This window comes from Oncorhynchus kisutch, linkage group LG14, assembly GCF_002021735.2.
Source record: "Oncorhynchus kisutch isolate 150728-3 linkage group LG14, Okis_V2, whole genome shotgun sequence".
In the NCBI taxonomy this organism is placed as follows: domain Eukaryota; kingdom Metazoa; phylum Chordata; class Actinopteri; order Salmoniformes; family Salmonidae; genus Oncorhynchus; species Oncorhynchus kisutch.
This window is the reverse complement of record NC_034187.2, coordinates 84,593,367-84,601,789: the sequence shown is the minus strand read 5'-3', so window position 1 is coordinate 84,601,789 and position 8,423 is coordinate 84,593,367. Positions and strand designations below refer to the sequence as shown.

At 48.0% G+C, this 8,423-nt stretch overlaps 1 protein-coding gene across 1 annotated transcript in view; it reads right to left on the bottom strand.

Annotated features, from left to right (window-relative positions):
- LOC116353436 (regulating synaptic membrane exocytosis protein 3-like) overlaps window positions 1-8,423 on the bottom strand; it is a 169,233-nt gene that overhangs the window by 68,714 nt on the left and 92,096 nt on the right. The window lies entirely within an intron of this gene.

Sequence of the window (8,423 nt, the reverse complement as noted above, 5' to 3'; positions counted from 1 at the left end):
GTGGAGGCTATATACAGGGGGTACCGGTACAGAGTCAATGTGGAGGCTATATACAGGGTGTTAGGTACAGAGTCAATGTGGAGACTATATACAGGGTGGTATCGTTACAGAGTCAATGTGAGACTATATACAGGGGGTATCGGTACAGAGTCAATGTGGAGCTATATACAGGGTATTACGGTACGAGTCAATGTGGAGGCTATATACGGGTATTACGGTACAGAGTCATTGTGGAGGCTATATACAGGGGTACCAGTACAGAGTCAATGTGGAGGCTATATACAGGGGGTACCAGTACAGAGTCAATGTTGGAGGCTATATACAAGGGGTACCGGTACAGAGTCAATGTGGAGGCTATATACAGGGGGTACCGTACCCAGAGTCCACATGTGGAGGCTATATACAGGGGAATGTAACGGTACAGAGTCAATGTGGGAGACTATATACAGGGGGTACCGTACAGAGTCAATGTGGAGGCTATATACAGGGTGTTACGTACAGAGTCATGTTGGAGACTATATACAGGGGGTTACGGTACAGAGTCATGTGGAGACTATATACAGGGGTATCGGTACAGAGTTCAATGTGGAGGCTATATACAGGGTATACGGTACAGAGTCAATGTGGAGGCTATATACAGGGTATTACTGTACAGAGTCAATGTTGTGCTGCTATAACAGGGGGTACCAGTACAGAGTCAATGTGGAGGCTATATACAGGGTGTACCAGTACAGAGTCAATGTGGAGGCTATAATACAGGGGATACAGTACAGAGTCAATGTGGAGACTATATACAGGGTGTCGGTACAGAGTCAATGTGGAGGCTATATCCAGGGTGTTACGGTACACATGTCAATGTGGAGGCTATATACAGGTGGTACCGGTACAGAGTCAATGTGGAGGCTATATACAGGGTGTTAAGGTACAGTGTCAATGTGGAGGCTATATACAGGGGGCACCGGTACAGAGTCAATGTGGAGGATATATACAGGGGGTACCGGTACAGAGTCAATATGGAGGCTATATACAGGGGGTACCGGTACAGAGTCAATGTGGAGGCTATATACAGGGTGTTACGGTACAGAGTCAATGTGGAGGCTATATACAGGGTGTTACGGTACAGAGTCAATGTGGACACTATATACAGGGGGTACCGGTACAGAGTCAATATGGAGGCTATATACAGGGGGTACCGGTACAGAGTCAATGTGGAGGCTATATACAGGGTGTGACGGTACAGAGTCAATGTGGAGACTATATACAGGGTGTTACGGTACAGAGTCATGTGGGGAGACTATATACAGGGGGTACCGGTACAGAGTCAATGTGGAGACTTATACAGGGGGTACTGGTACAGAGTCAATGTGGAGGCTATATACAGGGTACCGGTACAGAGTCAATGGAGGCTATATACAGGGGTACCGGTACAGAGTCAATGTGGAGGCTATATACAGGGGTACCGGTACAGAGTCAATGTGGAGGCTATATACAGGGGGTACCGGTACAGAGTCAATGTGGAGGCTATATACAGGGGGGTACCGGTACAGAGTCAATGTGGAGGCTATATACAGGGGGTACCGGTACAGAGTCAATGTGGAGGCTATATACAGGGTGTTACGGTACAGAGTCAATGTGGAGACTATATACAGGGGGTACCGGTACAGAGTCAATGTGGAGGCTATATACAGGGTGTTACGGTACAGAGTCAATGTGGAGACTATATACAGGGGGTATCGGTACAGAGTCAATGTGGAGACTATATACAGGGGGTATCGGTACAGAGTCAATGTGGAGGCTATATACAGGGGTACGGTACAGAGTCAATGTGGAGGCTATATACAGGGTATTACGGTACAGTCAATGTGGAGACTATTACAGGGGGTACCGTACAGAGTCAATGTGGAGGCTATATACAGGGTGTGACGGTACAGAGTCAATGTGGAGGCTATATACAGGGTGTTACGGTACAGAGTCAATGTGGAGACTATATACAGGGGTTACCGGTACAGAGTCAATGTGGAGACTATATACAGGGGGTACCGGTACAGAGTCAATGTGGAGGCTATATACAGGGGGTACCGGTACAGAGTCAATGTGGAGGCTATATACAGGGTGTTCGGTACAGAGTCAATGTGGAGGCTATCTACAGGGTTTACGGTACAGAGTCAATGTGGAGACTATATACAGGGGGTACCGGTACAGAGTCAATGTGGAGGCTATATACAAGGGGGTACCAGTACAGAGTCAATGTGGAGGCTATTACAGGGGGCACCAGTACAGAGTCATGTGGAGGCTATATACAGGGTGTTACGGTACAGAGTCAATGTGGACACTATATACAGGGGGTACCGGTACAGAGTCAATATGGAGGCTATATACAGGGGGTACCGTACAGAGTCAATGTGGAGGCTATATACAGGGTGTGACGGTACAGAGTCAATGTGGAGACTATATACAGGGTGTTACGGTACAGAGTCAATGTGGAGACTATATACAGGGGGTACCGGTACAGAGTCAATGTGGAGGACTATATACAGGGGGTACTGGTACAGAGTCAATGTGGAGGCTATATACAGGGGGTACCGGTACAGAGTCAATGTGGAGGCTATATACAGGGGGTACCGGTACAGAGTCAATGTGGAGGGCTATATACAGGGGGTACCGGTACAGAGTCAATGTGGAGGCTATATACAGGGGGTACCGGTACAGAGTCAATGTGGAGGCTATATACAGGGGTACCGGTACAGAGTCAATGTGGAGGCTATATACAGGGTGTTACGGTACAGAGTCAATGTGAGACTATATACAGGGGGTACCGGTAACAAGAGTCAATGTGGAGGCTATATACAGGGTGTTACGTACAGAGTCAATGTGGAGACTATATACAGGGGGTATCGGTACAGAGTCAATGTGGAGACTATATACAGGGGGTATCGGTACAGAGTCAATGTGGAGGCTATATACAGGTATTACGGTACAGAGTCAATGTGGAGGCTATATACAGGGTATTACGGTACAGAGTCAATGTGGAGGCTATATACAGGGGGTACAGTACAGAGTCAATGTGGAGGCTATATACAGGGGGTACCGGTACAGAGTCAATGGGAGGCTATATACAGGGGGTACCAGTACAGAGTCAATGTGGAGGCTATATACAGGAGGGCCCCGGTACAGAGTCAATGTGGAGGCTATATAACAGGGTGTTACGGTACAGAGTCAATGTGGACACTATATACAGGGGGTACCGGTACAAAGAGTCAATATGGAGGCTATATAGAGGGGGTACCGGTACAGAGTCAATGTGGAGGCTATATACAGGGTGTGACGGTACAGAGTCAATGTGGAGGCTATATACAGGGTGTTACGGTACAGAGTCAATGTGGAGACTATATACAGGGGGGTACCGGTACAAGAGTCAATGTGGAGGCTATATACAGGGTGTGACGGTACAGAGTCATGTGGAGGCTATATACAAGGGTGTTACGGTACAGAGTCAATGTGGAGACTATATCCAGGGGGTACCGGTACAGAGTCAATGTGGAGACTATATACAGGGGGTACCGGTACAGAGTCAATGTGGAGGCTATATACAGGGGTACCAGTACAGAGTCAATGTGGAGGCTATATACAGGGGGTACCGGTACAGAGTCAATGTGGAGGCTATATACAGGGGGTACCGGTACAGAGTCAATGTGGAGGCTATATACAGGGGGTACCAGTACAAAGTCAATGTGGAGGGCTATATACAGGGGGTACCGGTACAGAGTCAATGTGGAGGCTATATACAGGGGGTACCGGTACAGAGTCAATGTGGAGGCTATATACAGGGGGTACCGGTACAGAGTCAATGTGGAGGCTATATACAGGGGGTACCGGGACAGAGTCAATGTGGAGGCTATATACAGGGGGGGTACCGGTACAGAGTCAATGTGGAGACTATATACAGGGGGTACCAGTTACAGAGTCAATGTGGAGGCTATATACAGGGGGGTACCGGTACAGAGTCAATGTGGAGGCTATATACAGGGGTAGCGGTACAGAGTCAATGTGGAGGCTATATACAGGGGGTACCGGTACAGAGTCAATGTGGAGACTATATACAGGGTGTTACGGTACAGAGTCAATGTGGAGGCTATATACAGGGGGTACCGGTACAGAGTCAATGTGGAGGCTATATACAGGGTGTTACGGTACAGAGTCAATGTGGAGGCTATATACAGGGTGTTACGGTACAGAGTCAATGTGGAGGCTATATACAGGGTATTACGGTACAGAGTCAATGTGGAGGCTATATACAGGGTATTACGGTACAGAGTCAATGTGGAGGCTATATACAGGGTATTACGGTACAGAGTCAATGTGGAGGCTATATACAGGGTGTTACGGTACAGAGTCAATGTGGAGGCTATATACAGGGTGTTACGGTACAGAGTCAATGTGGAGGCTATATACAGGGTATTACGGTACAGAGTCAATGTGGAGGCTATATACAGGGTGTTACGGTACAGAGTCAATGTGGAGACTATATACAGGGGGTACCGGTACAGAGTCAATGTGGAGACTATATACAGGGGGTACCGGTACAACCATAAAGGGCAATGGGTTCCAAAAGTATTTTTTAGCCAGATCCTAATTGGTATGTCGAATTTGATGTTCCTTTTGATGGCATAGAAGGCCCTTCTTACCTTGTCTCTCAGATCGTTCACAGCTTTGTGGAAGTTTCCTGTGGCACTGATGTTTAGGCCGAGGTTTGTATCGTTTTTGTGTGTGCTCTAGGGCCACGGTGTCTAGATGGAATTTGTATGCGTTGTCCTGGCAACTGGACCTTTTTTGGAACACCATTATTTTGGTCTTACTGAGATTGACTGTCAGGGCCCAGGTCTGACAGAATCTGTGCAGAAGATCTAGGTGCTGCTGTAGGCCAATTTTGTGGATTAGGGTGATCAGTCCTTGGTTCCAAATATTGAGGAATGTAACAGAGTAACAGGGTTAACTGCCTGTTCAGGGGCAGAACGACAGATTTGTACCTTGTCAGCTCGGGGGTTTGAACTTGCAACCTTCCGGTTACTAGTCCAACGCTCTAACCACTAGGCTACCCTGCCACCTCTACACTCTAACCACTAGGCTACCCTGCCACCTCTACACTCTAACCACTAGGCTACCCTGCCACCTCTACACTCTAACCACTAGGCTACCCTGCCACCTCTACACTCTAACCACTAGGCTACCCTGCCCCCTCTACACTCTAACCACTAGGCTACCCTGCCACCTCTACACTCTAACCACTAGGCTACCCTGCCACCTCTACACTCTAACCACTAGGCTACCCTGCCACCTCTACACTCTAACCACTAGGCTACCCTGCCACCTCTACACTCTAACCTCTAGGCTACCCTGGCGCCTCTACACTCTAACCACTAGGCTACCCTGCCACCTCTACACTCTAACCACTAGGCTACCCTGCCACCTCTACACTCTAACCACTAGGCTAACCTGCCACCTCTACACTCTAACCACTAGGCTACCCTGCCACCTCTACACTCTAACCACTAGGCTACCCTGCCACCTCTACACTCTAACCTCTAGGCTACCCTGCCGCCCCACAGTTCTTTTGGGGTTGGAGGGGTTGTATTTTGTCCTGTAACTCATTCAATGTAATTGGAGAATCTAGTGGGTTCTGGAATCCAGTGTGTTCTGGAATCCAGTGTGTTCTGGAATCCAGTGTGTTCTGGAATCCAGTGTGTTCTGGAATCCAGTGTGTTCTGGAATCCAGTGGGTTCTGGAATCCAGTGTGTTCTGGAATCCAGTGTGTTCTGGAAGTCTTTAACAGTTGATTCTAAGATTTATATTTGATCATGTATATGCTGTTGTTGTTTGTTCTGTGTTATAGAGCCAAAAATATTGGAGAAGTGGTTTACCCACACATCTCTGTTTTGGATAGATACTGTACCTCTTCATGTTGTTGTTTGTTTAGTGTTTTCCAATTAACCCAGAAGTGGGTAGATTCTATAGATTCTTCAATTACATTGAGCTGATTTCTGACGTGCTGTCCCATCTTTTTCCGTAGTGTATTTCTGTATTGTTTTAGTGATTCACCATAGTGAAGGCGTAGACTCAGGGTTTCTGAGTCTCTATGTTTTTGGTTGGACAGGTTTCTCAATTTCTTTCTTAGGTTTTTGCATTCTTCATCAAACCATTTGTCATTGATGTCAATTTTCTTAAGTTTTCTGCTTGACTTGATTTTAGATTTTTAGATTTGATAGGGAAGCTGAGAGGTCGTATATACTGTTTAGGTTTTCTACTGCCAAGTTACACCTTCACTATTACAGTGTAATGTTTGTCCAGGAAGTTGTCTAAAAGGGATTGAATTTGTTGTTGCCTAATTGTTTTTTGGTAGGTTTCCACACTGCATTCCTTAATGTTACTCAGTTCCTTTGGCTTTGATGCCTCATGATTGCGTATTGCTCTGTTCAAGTAGACGTGTGATTTAGCTGTGGTCTGATAGAGGTGTCAGTGGGCTGACTGTGAACGCTCTGAGAGACTCTGGGTTGAGGTCAGTGATAAAGTAGTCTACAGTACTACTACCAAGAGATGAGCTATAGATGTACCTACCCCTCCAAGCCTACCATTGACTATGTACATACCCAGCGTGCGACAGAGCTGCAGGAGTTGTGACCTGTTTTTGTTGGTTATGTTGTCGTAGTTGTGCCTTGGGGGGCATATGGGGGAGGGAATGCTGTCACCTGTAGGCAGGTGTTTGTCCCCCTGTGTGCTGAGGGTGTCAGTTTCTTGTCCGGTTCTGGCATTTAGGTCACCACAGACTAGTACATGTCCCTGGGCCTGGAAATGATTGAGTTCCCCCTCTAGGATGGAGAAGCTGTCTTCATTAAAGTATGGGAGGGGGGGGGGGGGGGGTGTAGGTATGTTGAGATCATTTCCTTATGAGTTTTTAGCCAAGTGTAAAATGTTCCTGTTTTGACTAATTTAATAGAGTGAGTTAGGTCTGCTCTATACCAAATTAGCATACCCCCTAAGTCCCTTCCCTGTTTCACACATGGTAGTTTGGTGGATGGGACTACCAGCTCTCGGTAACCTAGAGGGCAACCAGTGGCTCCATCTCCTCTATACCACCCACTTGGTAGTTTGGTGGATCGGACTACTAGCTCTCTGTAACCTAGAGGGCAACCAGTGGGTCCGTCTCCTCTATACCACCCACCTGGTAGTTTGGTGGATGGGACTACCAGCTCCCTGTAACCTAGAGGGAACCAGTGGCTCCATCTCCTCTATACCATGTTTCACACCTGGTAGTTTGGTGGATGGGACTACCAGCTCTCTGTAACCTAGAGGGAAACCAGTGGCTCCATCTCCGCTATACCATGTTTCACACCTGGTAGTTTGGTGGATGGGACTACCAGCTCTCTGTAACCTAGAGGGAAACCAGTGGCTCCATCTCCTCTATACCATGTTTCTTGTAGGATGACAAGGTCTGTATTTCAGGTTCCTGCTCTTTAAGGCCAAAGGTAGATGACCTCAGTCATTGGATATTCCAGCATGAGATAGTGAAGGCTCTGTGTACCATAGAGTGTTGAATGGTGTTAATCGTGTGGTGTTGGGCCTCTACACTATCAGTATCTCTTCTCCTCTCTCTCTCTATACAGTATCAGTATCTCTTCTCCTCTCTCTCTCTTTCTCTCTCTCTCTCTCTGTGGGGAGGAGGTGTCTGTTCTGGTAGGGGAAGAAGAGACAGTTCAGCATCTGTTTATGTCTTGTTCCAGGCTGGTAGGGGTGCTCTATGTCCTGGGTGGGTGGTGTACAGACCTAGGGTTGGGGCTGACTCTGAACCTATTCATTATGAAGGCCTGGATACTATCATTTCTATCCACTCCAGATGAGTATCCCTCCTGTTCATCTCTATCACCTGCCCTGTAGCTACCCTCCTCCTCTCCATGCCTCTCTCCTTCTCTCCTTCCTCTCCATCCCTCTCCTCTCCTCTCCTCTCCTCTCCTCTCCTCTCCTCTCCTCTCCTCTCCTCTCCTCTCCTCCTCTCCTCTCCTCTCCTCTCCTCTCCTCTCCTCTCCTCTCCTCTCCTCTCCTCTCATCCTTCTCCTCTCCTCTCCTCTCCTCTCCTCTCCTCTCCTCTCCTCCTCCTCTCCTCTCCTCTCCTCTCCCTCTCCTCTCCTCTCCTCTCCTCTCCTCTCCTCTCCTCTCCTCTCCTCTCCTCTCCTCTCTCCTCTCCTCTCCTCTCTCTTCTCCTCCGTCCCTCCTCTCCTCTCCTCCTCCTCTCTCTCCTCTCTCTCCTCTCCTCTCCTCTCCCTCCCTACCTCCTCTCCTCTCCTCTCCTCCTCTCCTCTCCTCTCCTCTCCCTCTCCTCCTCCTCTCCTCTCTCCTCTCCTCTCCTCTCCTCTCCTCTCCTCTCCTCTCCT